Source organism: Pelmatolapia mariae, linkage group LG6 (assembly GCF_036321145.2).
Source record: "Pelmatolapia mariae isolate MD_Pm_ZW linkage group LG6, Pm_UMD_F_2, whole genome shotgun sequence".
In the NCBI taxonomy this organism is placed as follows: Eukaryota; Metazoa; Chordata; class Actinopteri; order Cichliformes; family Cichlidae; genus Pelmatolapia; species Pelmatolapia mariae.
Window position 1 is genome coordinate 27,621,501 of NC_086232.1, and position 12,311 is coordinate 27,633,811.

Consider the following 12,311-nt stretch of genomic DNA (forward strand, 5'->3'; position numbering starts at 1 on the left):
CTATCTCACACATGCACAGGTGCATTCACACATTTACGCTGGCTGATATTCATGCAAATGTGTGCACGGGCTAATGCGTGCACGCATACAACTGACCAGTATTTCAATATTCATAGCATGTCAGTTTGGATGTCAGTCCAACAAGTGGTGTCACACAGCTGCGTGCGAGTCTGAGTCTGTGTGTGTGTGTGTGAGAGAGAGAAAGAGAGGAGAAGAGAGATAAGAGGAGGGAGAAGGAGAGAGAGGGGAGAGAGACATCCTACATAGAATTCCTGCTGTGCTGCTCCTCAGGTTCAACAATGTGGGTCACACTGATGCACATCTGCACTCACACTTTTTCCCTTTCGCTCTCTCTTGCACACACACACACACACACACCCACACTCACGCAAATTTAGGAACAAAATGTTTCCCAAAAGAGCCAGAAGAAAAAACACACGGCAGTAACTGGTTTGAAAAAGTCTCACCTTCTATGTCTTCTTGTTGGAAGCAATGCTGCTGCAAAGTAACGGCTGCCACCTCACAGTTTCTGTCTCTAGGAGGTTTTGCTCCTGCAGCGGACTTCCATTCTGAGGTTTTGTTGTGGTCTCAGCTCCGCTTCTTTCTCTTTTCCCCTTCTCGTCTCTTTCAAAGCAAAAACGCCCCTCACTTCCGCCGCTCCGCCACTGAGAAGCCCTCGGCGGTGAGTGTGAATAGAGAGAGATAGAGAGCTTGCCCGCTGCCAGGCACTCTGCCTCCAGCCAGCCAAGTCTATATCTGTCTGCACTCTGCCGCTAGGTCACTAAGCTAAATATGATGATCTTCAACAGCACTTCAAGGCTAATTAGTCAAGTGAAGGGATCCACGGGCTTGGTGAGGGAGCCTGCTCAGTTGCCGGTGGATATGAGGAGAGGGAGAGGGAGAGAGAGAGAAAGAGAGAGAGAGAGAGAGAGAGAGAGAGAGAAAATGTGTGTGTGCATCTGTATGCGTGTGTGGAAGAGGAAGAGGAGGAGGAGGAGAAGCAAAGAGGAGAAGAAGAAAAAACAGAGTTGGAAGAGGGAACAAGAGAATGAGAACGCAGGAGTGGAGACTGAGAGTAGAAAGCAGCCAGAATGTGTATAAGAGAGAGAGAGAGAGCAAGAGAGAGAGCAAGAGAGAGAGAGAGAGAGCATTAGATAAAGAGAGAAGGAGGGACTGTATGTGTGTCAAGCAACACAGTGGCTAAAATGGTAGATGCTGTGCACTTTAGTACCCTAGGAAACCACTTTGACACAGGAAGACATCATGCACTCTGTGAGTGCGAGTGTACCATTGTGTGTTGTGTAATTATGGTAAAGTGGAAAGCCAAAGCAATGGAGAAAAAAAAATAAACTAATGGTATGATGCAATTTCGTATGTGTGCGCGTGTGTGTGCTTATGTATCTAAATTCAACGGTGGGTTCAGGTGAGCTGCAGGGACTTGACTTTGGACAGTCAGAAGTAGGTTAATGATGCATCGTCAAGCGGAAAAGTGGGATGCATCCCCCACACGCTTCAATGTAGGTCACGGGCCTTCAGGTGAAAGTTCACGGGCAGCTTTCTGGGCCATTGTATGTACGTAAGAGCACACTGCATAATTTTTAATAAATTCTGCCTCGCTCAGGGCTAAAACGAAACCTTGTGCATTTCTGTGGCCACGCATGCATATACATGTTGATGTGCTGGTAACCTTTGGGAAATATTTAAACATGCTGCAGTGGCTGAACTGTTGGACCACTGTGAAATAACCAGGCAGCACTGTTGCACAGGTCTGTACTTGGTGTGGTGTGGACACACATTTGTCTCATATAGGCATCACAATTACATTCATCAATGAGTGGACGTTCTTAGCCTGCACAGATTATATTGTGAGCTTATACTTTACTTCTTTATGCTGTAGTGTCTTGTCTTGGCTGGCTGTTCACACTGACAGAGGACGTGACGTCCACTGAAGATGCATTTGGACTACTGGCACATCATCCAGCTGCCGCTTCACGTTGACTGCAAAGAAAAAAATGACAAAGAAAAGAAAAAAAGATTGTTGTTGCATTCACAGACACACAGAGCTCTGAAACACAAGGAACTCCGATAATTCATATTTCAATCACACATACTAGCACAAACACACACATCCACATACAAAACCAAACAACAAAAAAACACCTAAAATCATAACTTTTTCTAACTTGTTAAAATGCACTGTAACAAATTTGTGTTCTAAGTTTCGTTTTGTTGACTGGAAGGCTTTTTGTATAGAATTTGCTGATTTTGTTGTGGCTACGTGGGCTTCCTCTGGGGCTCCAACCCACTCTGACTTGGATAAGAAACAAAACAAAACACTGATAGATATATGTAAGTGTTTTTATTCCTTGTCAGGAACACACACACAACAACAACAAAAACATAATCTCAGAGAGATTGAGAGAGCTTTTGATCTGAAATTACCAATCCATTTTTCAAACCTCTTCCTTTTAAATTTCCACCCACTACTTCCAAAACCCCACCCTTAGATAGCAAGCTGAAACCAACCTTGTTTATGATATCTGCATCCCTCTTAAATATATAAAAGCGAGGCAATAATAGCAAATTGCATCTTCAGACTATAGCATTATGATGAATGAAATCTAAAGAGAATAAATGAATAAGTAAAGGTGTTTGGCATCCTTATTGCTAACAGAGTTTTTTGAATACATCTCCGTCGTTAACAGGAAGCCACCCACCTTTCTAATGCACTCAAACGAATCATTCACAGCTGGAGAGGGACAAGGGACCACATGTGGTAAAGTGTGTTTCTTTTTTTCTGAAAATCACAGATAATATCACGTGGTGTCACAGATGTCATGGTTCCCATGGTAACTTAATACATTCATTGAGTGGTATATCAAGGAAAGAAATGTGAATACGCAGAAACGTGTATGCTTTACAGCACAAACACAATGTAGATTCAACAAGTGCCACTTAATAATGACCTTGCCTTAATGACACCACTTGTAAAACACACACATGAAAAAAACACTTTAGCAACTAGCCTAACTCACTGCTCTCGGAAGCAACAAAAAGTGTTAGGCATGAAAAAAAATAAAAGAAAATCATATCAATAACTGCACAGCTAATAAATCTGAATAAAAAAAAAAAGGATAAGTGGATAAGTGGATTTTTTTTGCACAGATACAAATTTCCTGTCACCACAGCACCTGCTTCCTGCGAGGACATCATAAGAACTGCAGTATTTTTTTGTGACTACATTAATATCTGTCTTTTATAACCTCCCAAAGGAGAGCTACTTTTTCCATCCCATCACGTTAGCCCAAACACTGCAGGTGTACATTTTTCTGTAATATCTCTTCTATGACAGCTGATGCTTTTAGATATGCCCGTCTGGTCTAATACCGCGATGTATGTCTGATAAAATAACTTAGATAGCATCACGCTTTCTAAGAACAGAAAAAGCACGAAAAGTTGACAAAGTCAAGGGCAAAACAAGCAAGGTAAGACACTGCAGAGCTCTTTAAATAGAGCAAGCACACAGAGGTGGGCGTGCTTAGCCTGCAACCACTGAGACACACAAGTGCAGTGGACATGCACACAAACAGAAACACATGCACACTTATCATCTTTAAAGTGATTTTGAACACACTCCTTATAGCCCCATCTATAGGAACTACAGCTTTGTGTTTACAATAGACTTCACAAATCTTTATTAAGATTGCAGCTAATGTTTTATTAGAGAGTGGCAGAATCTAAATCTAAAGATTCACAGGTCACAGGTTTGCACTAGAAAGGACTTTTCAGGCATGGAAGTAATGTAAAAACGTTAATGCTGATAGCCTAATCAGCATTTACATCACAAGTGGATCACATGACTGTTTGAATACAGGTGATGGTGACTAAAGGTGAAGCTCAACATTACTTAAATGCCTGAAAACGCACACATAAACACACACACACTTTTTTTGTAATCACCAGATGAAGTCCAAAGATTTACTCCTTCAGTGTTACGTCTTATGTCAGCACTGTTTTCAGCCCCAGGTTATACATTTGTGCTGACAAGCATTTGCCCTGTTAATGTTTGCCTTAACAACTGTGCTCACACTGGTTTGTTAGAAGACATACACTGTAAAATGTAATTCTAGCTGTTTGTTATTTCAACATATTATTCTATATCAGTTTGACGATAGATGACTGAAGTTGTTGTTATAACATAGAATTACAAGTTAAAAACGTCCCAATTACACCAAAAAAAGCTAACTTGAAAACTCATGTCCAGCTAAATCAGAAACTTATGTGAACTTGACAATGCGGGTAAGTTGAGCACAGCAGGATTCAAAACTGCCTCACGTGACTGCTACCGAGGTGCATCATGGGGAATTGGCGGTTAACGACATGCTCACTTTACTTGGACGTTTTCTAATCGTCTTCTTTGGAATATGCTTTCAAGGTGAGTAACATTGGTTATAACTATAAGGAAAGAGAGCTACAAAAGTTGGAACATGTTTTGAATTTATGGCATGACGTGTGTTTTTCTCTTTTACCGAAATGTTTGCTTTAGCTAATGTAACTTTAGCCGACAAGGTCCAGCTTGTGTGTCATGACCAAACTTGACCTAATAAACTGACACATGGCCTTTTTTATGGGTTTAATGTGGCGCTGAGCAAATCAAAAGTATTGTGCCGCTAGCTTTAAGGTTGTGCACTCACCCTGTTGCGATATTAGCAAGCTAACTCAGCTAATTAATAAAGCTTATTTCATATTGTCTCTGTACTTGTAAATTCCTTTCAAGTTCACAGGCTGTTGTATTTTGGTGGAAGTTCATTTTGGCAATATTTCCAATAACTGACTGGGTTCAAAAAGAACTTTTTGGCAGGACTCGGATGCTTGTTGTCATCTGTTTATCCCTATGTAATCACTTAAGGTGTTATTAACTGCTGCATGCTAAGCTGCAAGAGTGCACTGAGGACTGAGACAAAATATGGTCTACAAACCAGCATTATATTAGTTTTTATCAGATAGTCCTCCAGTGTGCTTATTTTTTTGCTTTAATTATATTGTGCAGTTATTTGTTACCCTGAAATGCTTTATGCTTAACAACAGCTCACTATTTTGACTTATTTTTGAACTCTTGTGATCAGTATGACTAGATTGTGTGAGTTTCCATACTAAACGAGCTGTAGTGATAAAATAATTGGCATCAGAGACACTGATTTTTGGCATGGTATACTGCAGAAGTTTTTTTTTTTTTGCATAATTTACCTTTTAATTAAACTGCATTCTCTGTATTGTAACAAAACTAACATTGTTTATATGTCAGAAAATTAGCAAACATGAATAAATGGCGAAAACAATATAATTATAACATATATTTTTATTTTACTTATTTTAGGTCTGTGAAGCCAAACTTGATGCTGGGGATTTATTTTTGTCAGTGGAGTCAAATGGTAAGTTACAATTTGTGCATTTTGTCATACTGGAAACACCTCAGATTATATTGTAACTTAATAGCTCTGTAGAACAAATGATATAAAGATTGTAGTGTCAGGGTACTTCTTAAGAAGTAATATGGCACTATTGATGATCACATGCAGGTGGCATAAACTAAATATTCAGACGTGTTACCAACAAATGATTCATTAACAAAAGCAATGGAGCAGACTGTTTAGGTTCTTGTGGTTGTAATAACATCCATAACTGCAAGTTTGTCATTAATTTATTTTCACAGGTCTAGATGATCACATTTGACTTTGTCATTTAAATGAGGTGGACTTGCAAACTTTGCGCTCTTTGGGGTAAATTGCTGTCCACTACATATACACAGAATCTGCACAGTATTTCAGATCTAAAAAGGGAGTATGTAATGGACTTGCTGGCTTTAATGTAAAAAGCCTGTTGTGTAACTTTAATGAGGCAGTTGGACTAAAGCAGTATTGCTCATCAAGGTAAACATCTGAGGAATAAGGAAATTGTTACTTGTCCTTTTACTCAGTGTTCTTTTAATCGCACGTTTACTAAAGTTTTACATCACATAAGTCATTTTCACAATCATTCTACTTTAAAAGATTTCAAGACAGAGCTTATTGTTCTCTGAACTTCCTTGTTTGCTGAACGGCAGGTAAAGTGCATCTTTTTGTTTGTTTGCTTTTGTGTGTTTGTGTTTTCTCTAATGGGCCTCAGATGACTGTTTGCTTAAATTTGGGTCTCAAAGAATCTTTTTTTAATTCTGCCTGTACTCCCCACCCCTCTTCTTCTATTGCTCAGGTTGAAGCAGAATTTGCCCGTCTTACATCTGTTGACCTGAAAGGGTTCCTTTTTGCTGTGCTTGACCATTATGGAGAGGTTCGTGGAGCTGTACAAAATCAAGAGCGGCATAGAAAGGCTAACTAGGCTCATAAGATGCTTCGGAGATGATGTAAGTGTTCAACTGCGAAATCTAATCCTTTGTTTAAGTTTTAGGTTATCCAGTTCAACTGATGAACTCATTGAAAGAAAGCTGATAAGTAAAGTCTGTCATCATATTTCACAACTGGACATTTAGTGTGGTAACTTTTACAGAATCTATGTATATTGGTGGTAGGTTGGATATCATATTCTACTTGAATGTCCTGATAAGCCTGATTCAAAATCTCCAATGATAATCATATATTGATGGAATTATGCATCAAAAAGCTGTGAATTTGGAGCTGTCTACATGCTTCATAAACACTGTTTAAAAAGTGTTTTTGTTTTCTTTTTGACTTCTTTGACCAGAGCCCTACACAAAGGAAGAGGACAGAGGACCTCATTTTCTAAAGGAAGATCCCTCACACACTTTCAAGACTGTGAAGGTTAGCATTGTTTCTTTTAGTAAATTTAATAATGACAGCACCACAGTGGATTTTAAATTAAAAAGTACATGTGTACTTTTTCCTCACCAAATGTATTATTACAAGATCTTTGACACTGGATTTGGTCTGGGTTTCAGAGAAACTAACTGGCAAGCTAGCATTGATATTATTAGTGTCTTGTGTTTATTCATGTCTTCACCAGGGTCTTTGACATTTCGCTGCTGTACTGTTCACTTCAGCTTTACGTTTGATTTCTCACATTGTATATTGTAATGGCAGAGATATTAGGATATTTAAGGGGCTGCAGTGGCTGCTACAGCTGTGGGGGGCAATACTTTGGTGAAATGTCCTGGACCCTGGAAAAGAGACTGTGTAGACTGGGTAAGCAATTAAAGGTTACTGGCCGAGAGTCATTGGGCAGCTGGGTAAAGGTGGATGTTGATATTCAGTGCCAATTATGCAACCTGTTCAGCCATGTCTATATGCTCTTTTTTCATGCTGTTAATATAGGGGGAAAAAATAAACTTTAATCAATAAACTGATTAAAGAAGCATTGTCTATGGAGCCATAATCTGATCCTGTAGTGTAGCTGCAGTTTGCACATTTCATGTATTCTCAGCCAGATTTGGTTTAGAGCACAGCCAATATTTAGCATAACTAGATTTAAATTCACACACTGGTGATGGCAAGCTACATTGTAGCCACAGCCACCCTGGGGCGCACTGACAGAGGCGAGGCTGCCGGACACTGGCACCACCAGGCCCTCTGACCACCACAAGTAGGCAACAGGTGAAGTGTCTTGCCCAAGGACACAACGACTGAAACTGTCGGAGCCAGGGCTCGAACCGGCAACCTTCCAATTATAAGACGAACTGTCAACTCTTGAGTCACGATTCAGTCATCCACCCATGTGTGTGAATGACTGAATGTGTAAAGCACTTTGGAGTCCTTAGGGGACTAGTAAAGCACTATACAAGTACAGGCCATTTACCATTTAAATTGAAAATTTTGTTTGAATTCTGCAATTGAAGACATGCTCAGTTATTTATGAACATGGTCTTTGTTTAAAGCAAGAAATGGATTTGTAACATGGGGGTGCATATCTCATTCTGAAAAAACTTTAACAACTAATAAGTGTTACCCAAAGCCAATCACCATCATCCAAAGCATCAGTATGGCTCTTCTTTGGAAAGACATGAATTGTTAAGCACACGGGATATTGTGTAATTGTAATTGTGTAATTTTTTTTTTTTTTTTGTCTTTGAACCCTTTTATAGCCGACAGGTATTGAAGACACGTTTTCTAAGAGGATGAAAGTTGGCATTGCGATGGTGAAAGAAGAAGACATCGATGTGTTGGTTGTCCTTGAGGCAGCAGTAATCCTGTCTAATCTGAGGGATGTCTCAAGTGCCATTTCCATGCTGATGGGCCTTCTTTTTGCCCTCAACATACACTATCCAAAGGAACTTAAGGACATCTTTGAAGTCATTCAGAACATCCTAATGAACATTGGTGGAAGGCAGTGCATCTCACTAGTGCATGGTCTAAGAAACAGACTCTTGCAGAAAGCCATGCAGAACTGTAATTGTATGATCCTTAGTGTTAAGGACAGTTTTTATTTTACTGTTTGTTTTTTTATTCTTGCAAGTTCTCATTCTCACTTTTGTATGTCACTAAATGACTACACTTTACATTCCAGATTAGACAATTACTCATTTGTTCATGGTTTAAGAAACTTATGTGAACAACAATATAATGCTGGACTTTGCAGATGCTTATCTCATGCAAGTCAGTAGTTTTTCCTTTGTTTTGCAATTGAGCAGACTCAAACTAATGTTTCTGAAATATCCATATTATCAAATGTTTCAGAAGCATGCAGTCATTTTCAGAGATATTGGTTCTGTGGAATTTGTTGCAATTGTAAACGAAGACAAATACAAGAGTTTGATGTCTTAGTTATTATAAACTGATCTTTACTGTCACTTATCAAAGGTTTTGTACTATTTTAATATTTCAAGTTTTATGCTAACAGGTGTGACTGAGCACAATGAAGTTTAAAAATTTTGTAAATGTAAAGAATAACTTTTCTAAAATAGCAAGTGTCCCGTTGATACATTACATTAATGCAGACTTTATGTTGTTACTTCACAAGAATCACTACTGCTCCTAGAGTATTGGTCAGAATTTCATCTTCACCCAAACTGGGCTCAAGACCAAGTTCAAATTTATTGTTTCACAGGGAGCAACCTTTGAGTTTTGATGGATTGTGAGCCTGATGAGCTACGTCACTGATTTTTCTGTTTCTCAGATGACTAAGATGGCACAATAAATGGTGAATGTTGGGTGCTCATGAGTAATTGTCTTGTCATGTTCTTAAAACAAACTTTCTGTATGAAATGATCAGATAGACTTTAATGGAATCTGTGGGGTTTTATTTTTTTTCTGTAAACAACAGAAAATTAATTTAAAGGAATGTAGATATTTAAACCTGAGATCTAAGATAAACCTAACAGGTAGTTTTGCTGAAATGGATGTTAGAAAGCCAAAAAAAAACAAAACAAAACTTAAGATGTTTAATACACATTTTTCTTTACATCCAGTCAATCAACTCTGATAATTAAAATGAAACTGATTTACAAGTTCACTCAGCTACCTTAAGGAGCTCAGTTAATTAATAAACTTAAATCAACTTAGCTAACAGATTATGTTAGTTAAGCTAAAATAGATTCCTAAGTTAAAAGAACTACTAAAGTATTTGAATTAACTAAAAAACCCAAGTCAACTGAACTAGGACAAGAGTTTAAACAATAGATTATTTTAATTTAGCTGAAAGGGTTTTCCCAAGTAAAGATGACAATTAAAGGAGTTGAACTGACTAATAAATCTCAGTCAACTAAACTAAGATGAAAGTTTAGACAACATGTGATTTTTCATTAAGATAACAATTGGTTGTGTTATAAGAACAAACTCTATTTCTTGACTTAACTTAAAATTTTAAGGCAGCCCTTTACCTCATATTTTTAAGTTGAAACAACAAGTTATATTTTACAGTGTAAGGTGTTTTCACCAATGAACCGCAACCCTGATGTTTTCTAGATATACAGCATCTGATGACCAGGGTACATGTAAAAACAAAGTCTCCTACTCAGTCAAATGGAAACTAGCCAGTTTTTATCCTGTCAGTTGTTTGTGTGATGCTGGATTGCCAAAAATGTATGAATCAAGTGTATTATTTCCTGCTGTTTGCTACAACTGTGGAAAGTATCTGTTTACCTGTTTATGTGTGAGAACACCTACACGGCAAACAACCTGACTGAACCTCAATGAGATAATTCTGTCTCTTAAAAACCACAAAACCCTGTCAGTAAACCGCCCATTAGAAACCAGTGTTCCCACTTCCTCTTTACATTTGTATTGTGTGTACATAAGCACGCAGACAAGAACAGCGCTTTTTTTGCACTATGCTATTAAAACAGATGCAGGCAAACAAAGAGCCGTGCTGGTACTTCAACACGTGAACACAAAGGTACAAAAAGCCTGTGCATGCAGTATTGTTAAAGAAATGCTGCTACCCTGCCAAATGCCTCCCCTACAAACACAGACAAAGGACTAGTTGCTGTATTGTTATCTATATGATTTTAGCCTGCATGCTCCCTCTCTCTCTCTCTGGTGTGGTGTGAAGACTGTGTCTTGGGGAATCAGAAGTAGGCCGAGTCAGTGGATGCGCTCATTTCATATAATATCACTGTGGGGGATCACAGCCAAGGACATTCTTACTTCAAATTGCCATGGTAGGGACTTTCAGATATAAAGAATTAATCAGATTTTAAGCAAAATGGGATTATAAAGAAGAGACAGCACAGGTCAGCTAATCTGTGATTCATGAGGCTAAAATACATCTCTAAAGAACTTGTTACGCTTGGACATCAGGGGTTCATACCCTACATTTGGGAAAATTAAAAAAGCAATTAATGGCGGGAAAATGAGGATGAAGTATATGTAGTATAAATGAAATATGACTAAGCTGTAATGATACATAAAAATAGCTTGGCCTAGTTTTATTTCATGGGTCTATAGAGTAGCTGAATAGCGCCTTTGGTCTGTCCTTTCTGTCACTCATAAAATTATTTTATCACTCATATAAAGTGCCCTAAGACTTTTTCACACGTGAACCATAGATAATGTCATGTGAATCAGGTCAAGACACTGTCTGAAGCTGTCCTTTCTCACATGTAACAAAGAGCCAGAGCTAGATTGCGTCAGCCACTATCTCACTAATGGGAATACATCGTTGGGTTGCAATGAGCAATGGGAGTACAGGAGGCCAGACAACTACTCAGTAGCTGTAAATTTACTGGACTAAAGGCACTATCGGCCCAACTTTGCACAACTGGACTCACATGTATTTTGTACGAGGGAACTGGCAGGTTAAAGACTGATTAATGGCCAGTCTCACTGAGTCAGACATTAGTATTTTCCCATGCACTTCCTCTTAATAATGTCTAGAAAAATCTGCTGCAGGGCACATGTGAAAACAACTTTAGTAAGGATTTTGGGCCCAGTGCCTACCAGCTCACCAAAAGTACACCTTGAAATTGATTCTGTCCAAATTAACACACAGATCTGGTGACTGTGAAGATGATAGTGCATTAGATTTTGGGGGGTTAAATGAAATTAGTCTTAATGGAGCTTTTAGGAATATGATGACCTTGGCTTTCTTGTGGTGCCTGGTGTTTTGGCTCATTGATAGACACAAGGACAGCCTAGCTCCTTGCCGATAGTGCGGAGACATACTGAGCTTCTTTATCTGGAAAGCTGATATAAGAAGGGGTATGTGACACTGTCTGAGATTAGGACTTCAGAATGGTATAACCATGCCTGCTTTTCACCCTTTTTCCTATGATATGAGGCAATATATCATAATACACGCATCTATATTCTCTGCTATTCATCTGCATCTCAACATTCATTTTTCTGCACAAGAGCCTGAATGATTACCAGTAGCAATGAGGCTTTGTTTGTGGGGCACTGTTCAAAACATAGTGTGGTTACAAAGTGCTGTACAGAAAGCAGGAAAATAGATCACAATCTAAACTCAAAAAGAAAAGCAAACACAGTTAAAATAACAATATATGAAAGCACGGCATAAAACCTGGACAGACAGACTATGAGAGGTAGGATAAGTAATGAATTAATTAACGATAAGAAGAAATGGATGATAAAGAAATATTAGAGACTATTGTATTATTTATTTAAAAACAACTTTTGGTTAAAGTAAGCTTTGAAGAGTAATTTAAAAGTAGATGCAGAGTTTGTTAGGCTTTAATAAACTCACAAAACAAGCAAAATTACTACCAAAGGCAACAAGAAATTCTTCTTTGTATCTTTCCCCCCTGCTTTTTAAAATATTGCAAACAGAAAAATAAAGGTTAGGAACATGACACATTAGCTATTCCAAATAAATGTGCAACCCACTCCTACATTACCCTTGTCTCA

At 38.4% G+C, this 12,311-nt stretch overlaps 1 protein-coding gene across 2 annotated transcripts in view; it reads right to left on the reverse strand.

The window, feature by feature from the left end:
* LOC134629276 (phospholipid phosphatase-related protein type 5-like) overlaps nt 1-1,057 on the reverse strand; it is a 55,982-nt gene extending 54,925 nt beyond the window's left edge. For both annotated transcript variants that reach the window (XM_063476480.1, XM_063476481.1), the window contains exon 1: nt 468-1,057. The gene's annotated coding sequence lies outside the window, so the exon portion shown is untranslated. The remainder of the gene's footprint in view (nt 1-467) is intronic.
* Nucleotides 1,058-12,311: the final 11,254 nt, after the last annotated feature.